A 14,328-nucleotide genomic window follows, 5' to 3' on the forward strand; every position below is an offset into this window, starting at 1 on the left:
GTCTTGCTATGCCCTGCTATGTCCTGCAATGCCCTGCAGTGCCCTCCAATGTCCTTTGTTCTAATTTATGTTCTATGTTATGTTCTATGTTTTGTCCTATGTTCTGCTATGCCCTTCAGTGGCATGCTACTCCCTACTACACCATGTAATGCCCTGCAGTGCCCTGCTACTACAACTACTATTTCTAGTGATACATTATCTTTATGATGACTTTTATTGCCACTGTTCACGACACCCCCGACCAGCACCGACAGACGCCTATCAAGAACCTGGGTCTGTTTGAGGTTTCTCCCTAAAAGGGAGTTTTTCCTTGCCACTGCACTCAATGCCTGCTCTTGAGGGAATAACTGGGACTGCTGAGTCTTTGTAAATTATAGTGTGGTCTAGACCTACTCTGTCTGTAAAGTGTTTTGCAATTACTCTTGTAATGATTTGATACTTTAAATGAAATTGAATTTAATTAAATTAAAACAAATTAACCCAAAGCAAGGTGTCTGTGTACAAACATTAACATCCTCAAATACTCATAGAAATACATTAGTGTGTTGGTGTGTACCAGCGGCAGCTGAGTCACTTAAGGTCTCAACGCTGATAAAGATGGATATTAGAGCTGAACGTGGAACAAGTATAATTGTGTTTTTTTCTGCCAGATATTATGAACATGATTTGTTTTGCGATTTCTTTTTCTTTTTTTAAAGCTTAGATGAAGTTCAATATTCACTGTGTAACAGTTAACACATGTGATGGAGCATTATAACATATGACACCATCAAAACTGCTCCATATTCTTATGCAAGGATGAGAACATAGATACCAATTTCCAATGGGGGAACAAAATTACATTTAAGCATGGTTGCATATATCTTTCAATAATATTCATGTATCATCATCATATTATGCATGACTATGCTTTTGTGTTATATGACTTCATGCAATTCATTCAACTTGTGTCCTCCCTCAAGCCACAGCTGTCTGTTCCTAAATTATCAACTGAAAGTTGGTGCCCTGTAGTCTGAAAACCAAGAAGTCCCGAGCTACTGTATGTTTATCAATAAGAAAGCAGATTCAGGATATTTTATATTTGTATGTGACATACATACATAAGCACAGGTTGTCTTTAGCAGCTAAAGATAAATGACCATTAGAAAATGTTAAGACATGAGGGCCAGATGAAGAAAGGCGTCTTAAGGCTCCAACGTGTCTGTATTGTAAGATTAATTGTTTTGCTAAGATCAGACATGATTCCAAACAAGGTCCCCTTCTCTCTAGGGAAATATAATTAAAAAATCCACCAAAGACCAACTCAGTACTTTTGCTCAGCTGTCTTTATTTTTGTTTCAACAAAGTCTCACTTCAAAAATATTGCTCTCCTGCTGTACAGAGAACTTCCACAACACCAGCAATAAGGGTTTTTCTTTAATGAAAATGGAACTGAACTGCCATACACACAAAAGCTTAAAGGTATATAATAATAATAATAATAATAATAATAATAAAAAATGTAATATATTATTAGTTTCTGTATCCCGTAAACCGAAATTTCTGATCTGCCTCAGTACAACAGCAGCATCTTTATATGGGACCTTCTACAATCATGCTAAATAAAGTAATAGAAAATAAATGAAAAATCCACTAAGAATAGGACATGTCTGTAAACAATCTGTGGTATGTTACTTTACTCCAGCATTGATCTTATGAAAAACAGTAAATAAAATAATAAATAGAGGAATAAAAAAATGTTAAACTAAGCACTAAAACAAACATCCAACTATTGCATATTTGATTAACCCATTAACCCAAAACACATTGATTTACAAGCAAACACATTATCACCAACCCCTACCGCTAGAAAAACCCTCCCTCCCTTATTATTACTATATTCACAGTATTCTACACATGAACTCACTATGGCAGAGAGGGGTATTTTCCGGGTGTAATCACAATTAAAAGTAGAATACTGTAGTCTTAGAAGACAATGCCAATTATGATGGATACTATCACATCCCAGCAAGTTGTTACATAGCAATAAATAACTGATATAAACACAGTTTATACATGATAGACAGCGGCATGTAAGGCTGGACAATATATCGAGATTGTATTGATATTGTGATCTGAGACTAGACATCGCAGATAGATTTTGGATATCTTAATATCGGGATATGACATAAGTGTTATCTTTGACTGGTTTTAAAGGCTGCATTACAGTTAAGTGATGTACTTTTCTGAACTTACCAGACTGTTCTAGCTGTTCTAATATGTGACTTTTCCCCACTTAGACGTTATGTTCATATTACTGATGATTATTTATCTTTAATCTAAGTGTGAAGAGTTTTTGTTAAAGAACCAATTGTCAACCCTAGAATATCGCCGCAATATCAATATCGAGGTATTTGGTCAAGAATGTCTTGATGTCTTATTTTCTGCCTATTGCTCAGCCCTAGCGGTATGCAAATTACTTTTGACTTTAACCTAAAATTAAACTAAAAACTTTCACTTGCTGAGAGTAATTATATCTTAATTTTGTTGAATTATCTCATCTGCTTCTCTGCATCTATGTTTGTTTTGACATTATGTAATTAAGCTCCCCTTCACTGTGTGATTTCTGTACACATTTCAGCAGAATTTCATTGGCAGTACTGCAGTAATCAAATTTTCTGTAACTCAAAATGTCTTCACAAGCATGACAACCACAGAGTGAAAAGAGAACCAGCCTCTGTCTGTGTCCCTATCCTCATTGTCTCTGTCCATTTTTGTCATAGATCACTGGTTTCTAGCCAGGCTGTGGGCTTTTAGTATAAAATAAACAAGTATGGCTACCCTCACATCCTGTTTTACACACTCCATTTCCTGTGCTGCCTACGGTGAGAGAAAAACAGAGAGATGGAGAGAACAGCCAAGGATTTCAGAGAGGAAGTCAGAAACAATATGACTTTGTGCAATGTGATGAGGTAGTCATAGAGACAGAAACTCACTAACAATATAAAAGATAACAAATTCCTGAAGGGCTTTCATTGTGAAAGATGAAATACTATTGGATTTCAAATTTAAATGAGCAAGAAGAAATTGCCCTAATATAGAAGAAACAAGACAAAAATGAGCAGCAGTGTCTGTTTAAGTTTATTTGTCTAATGTATTAGTGTGCTAGGATCAGTAAATCTTAAATTTGTCTTCTAAGAAGTCACAAAAGAAATCTCTACTTTTCAGGGAGACATTGATAATGAGTTACTTTTTGCTATTTGCAAATCAGCGTGCACATACATATTCGGATTCCCTGTATGGAGTCTTTCCTGGGGATTTGGCCATGTTTTGCAGAGTTGGAGGGGCTTATGAAAGGTTTTCAAGAAAAAAGCTATTTTTATTCAAGTAAAATAGTCTTTTAAAATGTGTTTTGGTGTTGGACATGGATGAGTTGCCATGTTTTTCATGTCTTGTATGTTATTATTTTATTTCTTCTGATGTCTTGTTTTTTCTTATCATTTTAAGGTTTATGTACATGTACTGTAACTATTCTGCACCAACTCAAAAAAAATATTTTGACTGTGAAGTAAATACAATATTGTTCCTTAGCTGCCTGGTGAACTGTGCAATGTCTTTAAACAATGTTAATAGTCTAACATTTGACAAATCATGCGTCAACAGTTTTTATTTTCTTAAAATGTATTGCACACATCTATTGCCATATGAAATTACATCTTTGTTCTTTTGTGCATCTTATATGCGGTATCTGTATCATTCTAGGAGTGATGTGTAAGTGTGTTGTCTGCTGCTGGGGACCAAGGGAAAACAATAAGAAAGAAAATAGTCCTTTGGAATTGTTCAACATGACTAACAACTCCACATAAACTCAACAGAGGGAGAGACAGCTTTAAGCATGACTGACTGAATACCTGAGAGTGTATGTCTTATGTATTTTTATTTATGAATTATCTTCCTCCCTTTCCTCTCTTCTCTTTTACCTCTCATCTCCAGAGAGCAGAGGAGACTGCTCTTCCCACCCGTGCTCACACCTGTTATCCCACAGGGCCAGAGGCAAAGCAGGGGGAAAAGGTTAGCTTTGCGACCCAGGCCTGGCTGGCCCTCGGCAGGTCTCAGCTGCCAAACTCCCCCAGGGATCCAGGCATGCTTTCAACTGTCTGAGAGAGAGAGCAAACACTCTCTCTCAACACACACACACACACACACACACACTGCCAGAGAAGGATGTAACAAGACATATGAAAATGACAGGAATGAAGCTGCAAAGGGAAGAAATGTGGGAATTATATTAAGGAACAAAAGGAAAATGCAAAATCTAAAAGAAATGTTAGGTGGAAGGATGAAGTAGAGAAACAGGAGAAGCAGGGAGGGAACACTATTAAAACAGCATTAGAGGAAAGAGAAGAAAATGATGGTTCTCTGGAAGATTTGAAATAGTGAAGAGGGGGCGAAAGGGAAAAGGGAGAGAAAATGTGACTTAATCTGCACCTTATAAGGCCAACTCTGAAGAGGGTGATGGAAAGGTCAAAGCCATTCAACCACTCCTTCATTCATCTACTTCCACTGCACGTACTCTTTCCAACCTCGACATCCGTCAATCCATTCTGAACTCCTTGTACTTTCAGTCATTCATTCATCCCTCTCTCCATCTTGTCCCTTTTAATCTGTCCTCCCTTTCCTCCATCCATCCAGGCCCACATTCATCAAAGTGAGTAGGGGACAGAGGGAGACTTGACTTTGATCTGTTTTGCTGAGCAGTTAAGGGTTTCGCACACACACACACACACACACACACACACACATACACACACACACACACACACACACACACGCACACACACACACAAGCACACACACACACACACACACAGACAAGGGTGATCCAGCTCTAAAGAGAGCATTAATTAAAGTTGCTCTCAGAAGCTGGAGGGTTGCGGGTTGAATCCCCTCATTGGTGTATAGGCCTCTGAGTGAACTCCAAAGCAAATATAAATGTGTGGCACTTTGTTCATTAAAAAAGATAAAACAAACAGAGGCTGCTGTTTGATCTCTCATCTCTCCCTCCCTCTCTCTCCTCTCTGTCCCTTAAGCAACCTGAGCCCTCTCTAACCCTCGGTGTTGGCGCAAGGAAGGATGATTGAAAGGTGCTGAAAAGAAAGAGAAGACAGGTGGACAGAAATAAAAAGAAAGTTTGCATTCAAAGTTTTACAGTCGGCCTGTGAGAATCGCTTCCAAAATGAACCCTGACACACATGCATGCGTTCATCCAAACCCAGGAGCACTGGATAGTGTGTTATGAAAATCTTCCACCTTTAGCCATGATTATATCTAAGCAGACACCTGTTACATGCATACGTGTGAGATTTGTGAGGGTCAGGATGAAATTCACATGTGCCTGAGGAGATGTTACAATGTATAGCTCGCAGCCTCGCACACGCACGTACACACACAGTGTATCTCAACCTTCATTTCTGCTTGAATTAATCCATTCATAAAGTTTTGAATGTCTCTTCATTTGCCCACCCAGTCTGTTCTAAATATTCCTCTCTATCTCCCCACTTGCTCCACCTTCCCTTCCCCCTGCCTCTTTCTAGCTGAGTTCAGCAATCAGCTACATCCCAAAGGGACGTATCAAGGATAGAAGTGTAGATCTAACAGCTAAAGAAAGGAAATGGAGAGCAGGCCAGGGAAAAGAGAGAGAGTGCAGATCAGCAGCAGAGTCTCAGGGGGAACGTGGGTTAGAGGTGGATTCCTGGCAGAGAAAGCCTAGGCTATATGAAGATGACACGCTACCATACTCCCGCCTGGAGAACATTAGTGGAAAGATAAGAGAAGTTAAAAAAGTAGATGAGCATGAGACACATGTGAAGATGTCTTGATAAGATGAAAGTGCCATCATGCCATGGGGCCAACCTGAAGCGTGTCTGGTTCTTATTGAAGTGGGCCAGCTTGATTTCCGGAATCTGGTTTCAATGACATGTTCAGACTGGGCCAGCCTGGTTTCAACTACAGGGCAAAACCGGGCTAGTCCAATTTCCATGGCAAACTCAAAAAGGACAAAATAAAACTAGTCAGGTTTCCACTACATAGGCAAACAAAGTCTGATAAAGCCAAAATGTCACACAGCACAATTATTAAGGATAGAATAAGAACTGGAAACAGAGGGGAAGCAGCTAGCATTAGCGTACAGATTTGAGAGTGGTATCAACCTTCTAATCTAACTCTCAGTAAGAAAGCAACTCCGCATCTAACTACACCTTTAGGCAAGTCCAATAAAAAAACACACAAAAAATTCCTTACCTTCAGAGATGTAAAAGAGGATAAAACTCTGCTTCAGGATTCACATGTTATCACGGCTATAACATCATGGATGAGGGTAAAGGTCCAAAATCTTCTTTCTGGTTTCACTCCCTACAGAAGATGAAACATAGGAAACATAGGTATTCAATATTGGATTCAGAAAGAAATAATTAATACAAAATAAAAACAACCTTTTGACGATGTGAGTCACTTTCTGTGTCTCCACTAGGGCTGCACGATATGAGTAAATTATCAAACTGCAACTATTTTGATTGATATTGTGAATGCGGTATGATTCATGATATTAGAGGGAATAATCATTTTTGTATTGTTATTCTCATTTTCATTGAAAAATATTAAAATCTAAAAATGAAAATCATTTATAAAGTGATTTTTGCGAGGATCCGTGCTAAACCTGCTATATCCCGCCGCCGCTGCAATTTGGATATTGCACTACTCCATATTGCGATTTCAATAAAATTGCGATTAATGTGCAGCCCTAGTCTCCACAACACAACCTGTGACATTTATAGTGTATTTGTAGTGCATATCCTTTTCTTTTTTTTAACATGCACAGCACAGTATAGGGTACATCTGTACTGGATTCTCCGGCAATGACTGTGTTCAAAGCAACTAATTATTAATAAACTGCTTGGTTGGCCTTTAACTGAGAACAAAAGCGCTGCAACTGTGCACCATTGAACCAAGTGGAGGTGTGAGCACATGTCCTATAGCCTAACCACACCAACACACCCACACACACACACACGCACACACACACACACACACACACACACACACACACACACACACACACACACACACACACACACACACAAGCCTCAAATGCTGTTGCTACTGGATGTCAATGCCTTGAACAACACTTGCCATTGATCTAAAGCTATTCCTCCTCCTTCATCCTTCTCCCATTTTCACTTCCACCTGTTTCTATTCATCCTCTAACCCATCTTTTCTTCCTATTTTTCCCCTTCAGATTTTTGTCCTCTCCTGTCCATGCTTCATGTCTTCCTAATATCCCTCCCTCCCTTACGCTTTTTTTTTCTTCCCTTTTCTCCTTCAAAGGATAGAGGACACAGCTGAAACAAAGGCTGCTTCTATACCAGCTGAGCCAGCAGGATGGAGGTAGGGATGGAGGGAGGGAAGAATGGAGGGAAGGATCAAAATGAGGCAACGAAGAAAAGAATTAGGGCAAAGAGTAAAGTGGAAAGGAGGGTGACCAGAAAAGGGGTGAAGAGAGGATGCATGGGGTTGGCAACTGCTAAAGACAGAGAGGGGTGATACCAAAAAAGCAGGAGGATGTAGGGATGTAGAGAAAGAGGAAAAGAGAGATGAATGTGAAAGTAAAAAAGAGAAAGATGGAAGAGGATGAAGATAGATACAGAGGAGAGTTAGAGATTGGTCTCACATCAATAGTGTCTAGTTTCAGCAGGATCACACACACACACACACACACACACACACACATACACACACACACACACACACACACACACACACACACACACACACACACAAAGAGCTATCACAGTGAGCCAATAATGAAATCTGCCATAAGGATCTTAACTGACATTAATGAATTTTAAAACCTTCAAATTATTGGACTTATCAGACAACACAACTTTAAAATACCAGATGAATGGCTGCAGAAGTGATAGATTGACAAGATCTGTGATTTATTAATTCCCCTTTTCTGAATATGTCCTTGGCAAAACGCAAAAGCCATAACTAAAACTATACGGTGGAGAAATAGAGCCTCTTTGTCAGCAAATCTGCCAAAAGTAGCAGAAGTGATTGACTGGTGTTAATATGCAAGACCACGCCCTGTACGGTATGCAAGGTTGTGAGCTTCACATCAGTTTGGCACTTGCAACAGAGATAGGCACCTACTGTACACAGTGTATTCAGCAGCCTGACTTTGTACGTTAAGTTTTGTTTTTGCAAACATGCCTTGCAGCCAAATAACACACATTAATGAATGATTGATTTAATAAATTCATTATCTTTCTCCAATGAGTTTCTTTATGAACTACTTCAAGATTTTAACTTGTGTTCCGGCCTTAATATGACCCTGAAAGAAGCATGAATAAAAACAAAAAGTGGAAACAAATTTGCCTGCGCAGCAGAAACTAATCCAAGGCAATTATATAACTCCATGCAATACTTTGTTGCAGCAGCTATTTACAGACACTAACAGACAAATCAAATCTCACAGACTGTATCTCACCTGTCTATGCTTGAACTACTGTATAACAATTGTGTGTCTACCTTTATAAAAAAAAGCTTTTGTATCCACAGACGTCTTGAGCCAGCCACGATAAAACTTGTGCTTCAGTAATCCAACAATTGCAGCAGCAGCATTAAACTTTGATGAAACCCATAACAGCACAAAGCATTAAAGCTGCACCAGATCATCATTACATAAAGTGTGGGTCAATGGTCCGTTTCTTGTAGATTCCCAATGGTTGAAGACCATCCGTGCAGTTTAATGAGCCTGCATCCCCAAGATGAAACTACATTTACTTTGTTTTGGTTTTGGTCTGGACTCTACAAGAGTGCATGCATCCTTTAATGAGCACTGGAACCTGGGGTGACATGCCACAGTAACATCACATGAAACAACATGAATCCCCACATGAAAAAACAATCACAATTCTGTCTACAGACTAATGTCTCCTAAAAATAATCACCTTCAATAATTCAATATCTTATCTAACTCCAAACAAGAAAAAAGCTAAAACTAGGCTGCACAGCCGCAGGAATGCCAGCTTATTTATTCTTTATTATGACAGTATGACTCTACTGGCAACATACATTTGTTTCATGCTGTCAAAATCGAGGATGTGTATCACCCAATTATCACAGCATGATATCATGCAAAGCGTTATAAAGATGTGACGGTGTAAGACAAGGTGCATGGTAGCACATATCTTACCAAATGGCACCATGTTTTGCTTAATTAAATATAACTTTACTCAGCTTGAGTAGCCTATTTTGTATTAAGATATGATCCCTTTATTAAAGTGATCTGTGAGGAAAGGTACACATGTGTTATTATTCTAAGAAAACCCATTTAAAGTGTTTGAAGTCAAGATGCTAGCATGACTTTCTCATGTGCCCAGGTCAGCTAGCATTAGCCACGCTAGGCCGCGCCCCGATGCACGCTTTGGTCCTACTGGGATGGTAGCAGGTGGAACCATGGCCAACCCTTGCAATGCAATGTGTTTGTAACCAAGTAAGCACAGCAAGAATAGCAGTGCTATGGTTAAAACAGATATGGACACATTCTGCACTACTTATGCAGTAGGGGGACATTAAACAAACAGAAACAGCCATCAAAGGTGACTTCCAACACTTCAAAAGACTTTACAACCACAAGTAACATCATATAAAAAAAAAAAGTGGAAAGCACTTTGATTTTTCATTTCATAACACAGTAAAAGGCCTGTACACCTGGAACACAGACACTCAACCACATACACAAGCTGTAAGGAATGCAAAACAGATCTCTCACTCAAGCATGCACACGGTCCATTAGCTGTCATTAGCTAACACCATTAGCAATCACCGTTGCAATACATGAGGCACTGGGTTCCGAATGCATACGCCAATCAATGCAACACACAGTAGGCACACATACAAACGTGCATACACATGGAGAACAAGTCATATCCTAAAATCTCTGCAGCTCATTTGATGTGTATAGCTGCACAGATGCAAAACTGCCAAGCATAACCAACACTACGCTTATATGAGTGGGTGTGTGTTAGAGGGTTTGTGTTTAACGGTTGACCGAGGCCATGGATAGAACCCGTTGCCAGCCAGCCAGCAAGTCAGTCTTCTGAATTATTGAAACAGGTCAGTAAGCAGGAGGAGAACAGCATCTGTATTTATGTGAGTGTGTGCTTGAAATTGTCTGTGCACAGCACTGCACTGCATATTCACAGCTTAAGCTTTCTGTTCTATCCAATACTGTAAAATGGGAATTCATGACTTTGCCTTCTATTCATTCCAAAGCTTATCCATAGAAAACAAGAGGAGAGTTTAGTAGACTCTTGTAAATATGGCACTATCCATCAGATAACTACAAGGGAACCTGCAATGAACTGATTCATATTAGGCAATATAAGTAATGGTCATATTTAAAAGTTTTTCGAAGGCCCCTCTGAGCTTCCCAAACCTTTAGAGTAGCTTCACTCCATTCTGCTCTATTGTCTTTTCCTTTGACCAAACAGGGGCTAGACTAAATAATGCTGCCTTGTGAATACCACACGTAACCAGTTTTTCTAGATGAGACTTCAGGCAGAGTTTGTGATCTGTGCTTCTGTGATATTTACCAAATTTACCAGTGGAACAGATGTATAAAAAAAAAGTAATTTAAAGGTCTACTTAAATAAAAAAAACACACAGAATATTGATATGAACAAGCTGTTCTCTTCTGATTTTTGTTTGGATACACTTGAGTATTAGATAAAACAACAGTGAACTGCAATGTTTTTTTAGGAAAAATGTCTGATTTTGATTTAAAAATAACGTTTGTTAGGAAATGTCATTGCAAACTAACAAAACAAACAATAATTAAGACATATGGTGGTGCATCTCAAATATTAACAGAGACACTAGAAAAAGAAAAAGCATTTAACTCATTCTCTATAATGAAGCAAAGAATTAGCGGAGAGCAGATTTTGATGCAGGCTGAGTTAACAAATGTCACATGCCATCTGATCTTGAGGCTTTTTTCCCTCTATAATTGGAGAATTGTTATTATCTGTGCTGACAATTCCATACATTGGTCCTACTTATTCACACACACACAATCGGCACAGTGCAACAGTCAATCTAAATATCTAAAAAATGAATCTAATACTTGAAGCTTATGGGTCAGAATTGACAAAATTTGAATACAGTGTTTTTATTGACTACTTTTGCAGTTCTACTACTCTTAGCCTGGAAGCCATTTTATAATGACTATAAAGATGCTAATTAAATTGTGTTCATAACTATTTTTTAACATTCTCCATATTTACAAAGGGGGTAAGCCAGCCTTCACAAAGCATACTTCCCATGAAGCCCTCTTGATGCTAATAAGCCATCAAGTGTCGTTAGCATTGTATTGACTAACATTCATTTTGGTGCCACTTTCACAGCAAATAACTTTCCATTTGATGCATTTAAAGACTCTATTTGTCCATTGTCTGTCTCAAAAGAAACACAACCATGCATAAAAGGCTCCATTACCTTTTATCTCACATTATGGCTCTGTAGCAGGCAATTGTGTCATAACCATAGTAGACAAATTACTGTATAGTACAGGACAAGCTCACTGACAGTTTCGACTTATATTAGCTGTTTACGTTTAATTACTAATGTACACTAATTAGCCTGTGCCTATGTTATCTCCAAACATATACCTACGCTCTCCATCTTTGCACGATTGGGAATTATTGAGATTTCTTTTGGCACAACTACCAGAAGACTTACAATTTTCAGACAGGTCGCTCATGCAACATCTACATCTTCAAGCTCAGTTTGAGGTTGCGCGGTAACACTAAGCCATCACTAGCAAAGTGCTTCTAATAGACTTCACTGCTCTCAGTGGAAATCAACGGGGTCGCATTGTCCATTTCTTTTACTGTTTATGATTTTTACACCTGTATTATTTGCTGATGCAAACCCCTGTGTTCCCTTAGTAACAATAAAGATTGCACTGACTCAGCTTATCTCACACATGCACATTTGTGCTATCTTTGCAGACCAAAGAATGCAGGTTGCTAACTGTATACAAGAGATTGACAAAGTTTAGTTGCCATGGTATGTTAGAGTCAAACCCTCTCAGTAGTAACAGAGCACAGTGTGGATGCTCCCACACATTTACTCTTCCAGTTACTCTGACACAGCTCAGAGCACTTAACTGAGGCGTGGTCAATCAGTGGAGGCTACACTCAGCGTGTGTGAGACAATCTGTGCCCTGAATATGAAACACAGATTTTTAGTGAGCAAATTTGGGTGTAATTCTGCTACAGCCTTTGCTGCAGCTGCCCATAATAGCTTACCCTTTTATATTAGAACTGCCCCCACTTCAAATCACTATTAAAAACACATCTTCAAGTTTTTTAGCTTTAATTTCGAGTTGAGGAAATATGTCATAACCTTTTTGAGCTACATCAATACATTGACATTGAAAAGGACATTGACATGCTCTTTGAACAAACACACACATACCCACACGCAAAATCATACACACACACACACACACACACACACACCTAAGCAATGACATCAGTATTAGACAAAACAACAAACACCAGCTGAGGCTATGTTTGATTGCAGCTCAGGAAGCCAGTAACTGGCTGAGTGCTGATTTACATGTCAGACTACAGAGGTGTGTACTGTGCGAAAACAGATAGCAGAAGTAGTGCGTTGACTTGGATTTAGCAGCTGATACCATCTCTGGATTTGCATTATTTTGTAACTTGACTACATTAGAGCAAACCTAGAAATGACATGGACATTGTTTTTCCTTCAAATGCTATTCATTTCAACTTATTCACCAGCTATGGTCACCATGCAACCACTATTGCGTCAATCTATTTTTCAATACCAAACTAATCCGTGCATTGGTCTAACCAAAACTTTACCAGGGCTGTGACTAACACTTCTGTAAGTGTTACAGAATCACCACAGTTCACAAAGACCACTTAGGTCTGCACCCATTCAAACGTTGACGAAACCTTTTACTTCTATTAAAGGTCTATCTGATGGTCAGAATCACCAAAGTCATAGGATTCACTGTCTCCACAAACTTGCATGGCAATCCATCCAATAGTCAAACTATTGGCTAAAAAAGTAAACGCATATAAACAGGAAAAGCAGCACATCTGTGCAACTGAAACCACGCCAAATTTATTTAAACAAAGAAACTGACTTATCATTGTAGCACTAAAACACATGCACTGATACAAGTGTGTACACTTTTGCACGTTAGAAAAACAAGTTGGCTTTTTACTGACACCCATCTTTAGTGAGAAAAAAAGAAAGGAAAAAACAGGGACATTGACATCTGAGAGTCATTTTCTATCATTCACAGCCTTTCATCTTGCTTTTTTTATATCACATAGCTCTGTGCAAAAATGTAAACACCAGATGACAACTTACCGTGTGTGTGTGTGTGTGTGTGTGTGTGTGTGTGTGTGTGTGTGTGTGTGTGTGTGTGTGTGTGTGTGTGGGTGTGTGTGTGTGTGTGTGTGTGTGTGTGTGATGGCTCCAGCTGGAACATCTCTGCATTTGTCATTCTTTCTTACCTTATCCCTCCATCTCTGTTACTGCTGCTCACCCCTCCTCTGTCTGTCTCTCTCCTCCTATCTATCTTTCCATCCATCTCTGCCCACCCAACTCCCTCTCCCTTCCCATCATCCCTCACTGCAGGTTGACTCTATCCACCCCCTTAGCTGTGCTGTCATGGTAAAAACCCAAAAGTTTTTGTTGAATGTGTCGAGATTTAAAACCCCAGTCAAAATATCTAACTTGCATTTCTCATTATATTTTATGTTACTGTTTCCTAATGGTGAATCACATTTGCACTTTAAGCAACATGAGGAATTGATGAGGGTGATGCATAAGCCAAAGGTAGAGAGAGATGTTAATGGAGGTACTTTGTGCATGCATGAGAAGAAAATCTCTACTTATCTGTCTGTCGAACTACATGACAGATATAACACACAGGTCCACGGAGGAAAGCACGATGAAAGAACAAGATTATGTGCAGTTAGATTATTTATACCAGAGTGTACTGCATTGCAAAGGCCGAACAATAACTACAGAGAGAGAGACTAAAGTGTCAGGCTGACAAATTATGTGACATACTGAAATGTGTTTATGTACTCATTGTATACCTTGTTTACCTTTTTAGGCAGTCAGTTTTACCCAAATACAGTATACCCATCCTGCTAAGCTAACTACTTCTTAAAAGCAATATATGTTATTTCTATCATGACTTAGTTTATCTACTGCCTTATTTAGTTATTGATACTG

At 39.0% G+C, this 14,328-nt stretch overlaps 1 protein-coding gene across 3 annotated transcripts in view; it reads right to left on the bottom strand.

Moving 5' to 3' along the window:
- Positions 1 to 14,328, bottom strand: part of lrfn5a (leucine rich repeat and fibronectin type III domain containing 5a) — a 113,503-nt gene that overhangs the window by 52,415 nt on the left and 46,760 nt on the right. For all 3 annotated transcript variants that reach the window (XM_034858400.1, XM_034858399.1, XM_034858401.1), the window contains one exon: positions 6,280 to 6,390. The gene's annotated coding sequence lies outside the window, so the exon portion shown is untranslated. The remainder of the gene's footprint in view (positions 1 to 6,279; positions 6,391 to 14,328) is intronic.

The sequence above is a fragment of the Etheostoma cragini genome, chromosome 20, assembly GCF_013103735.1.
Source record: "Etheostoma cragini isolate CJK2018 chromosome 20, CSU_Ecrag_1.0, whole genome shotgun sequence".
Classification (NCBI taxonomy): domain Eukaryota; kingdom Metazoa; phylum Chordata; class Actinopteri; order Perciformes; family Percidae; genus Etheostoma; species Etheostoma cragini.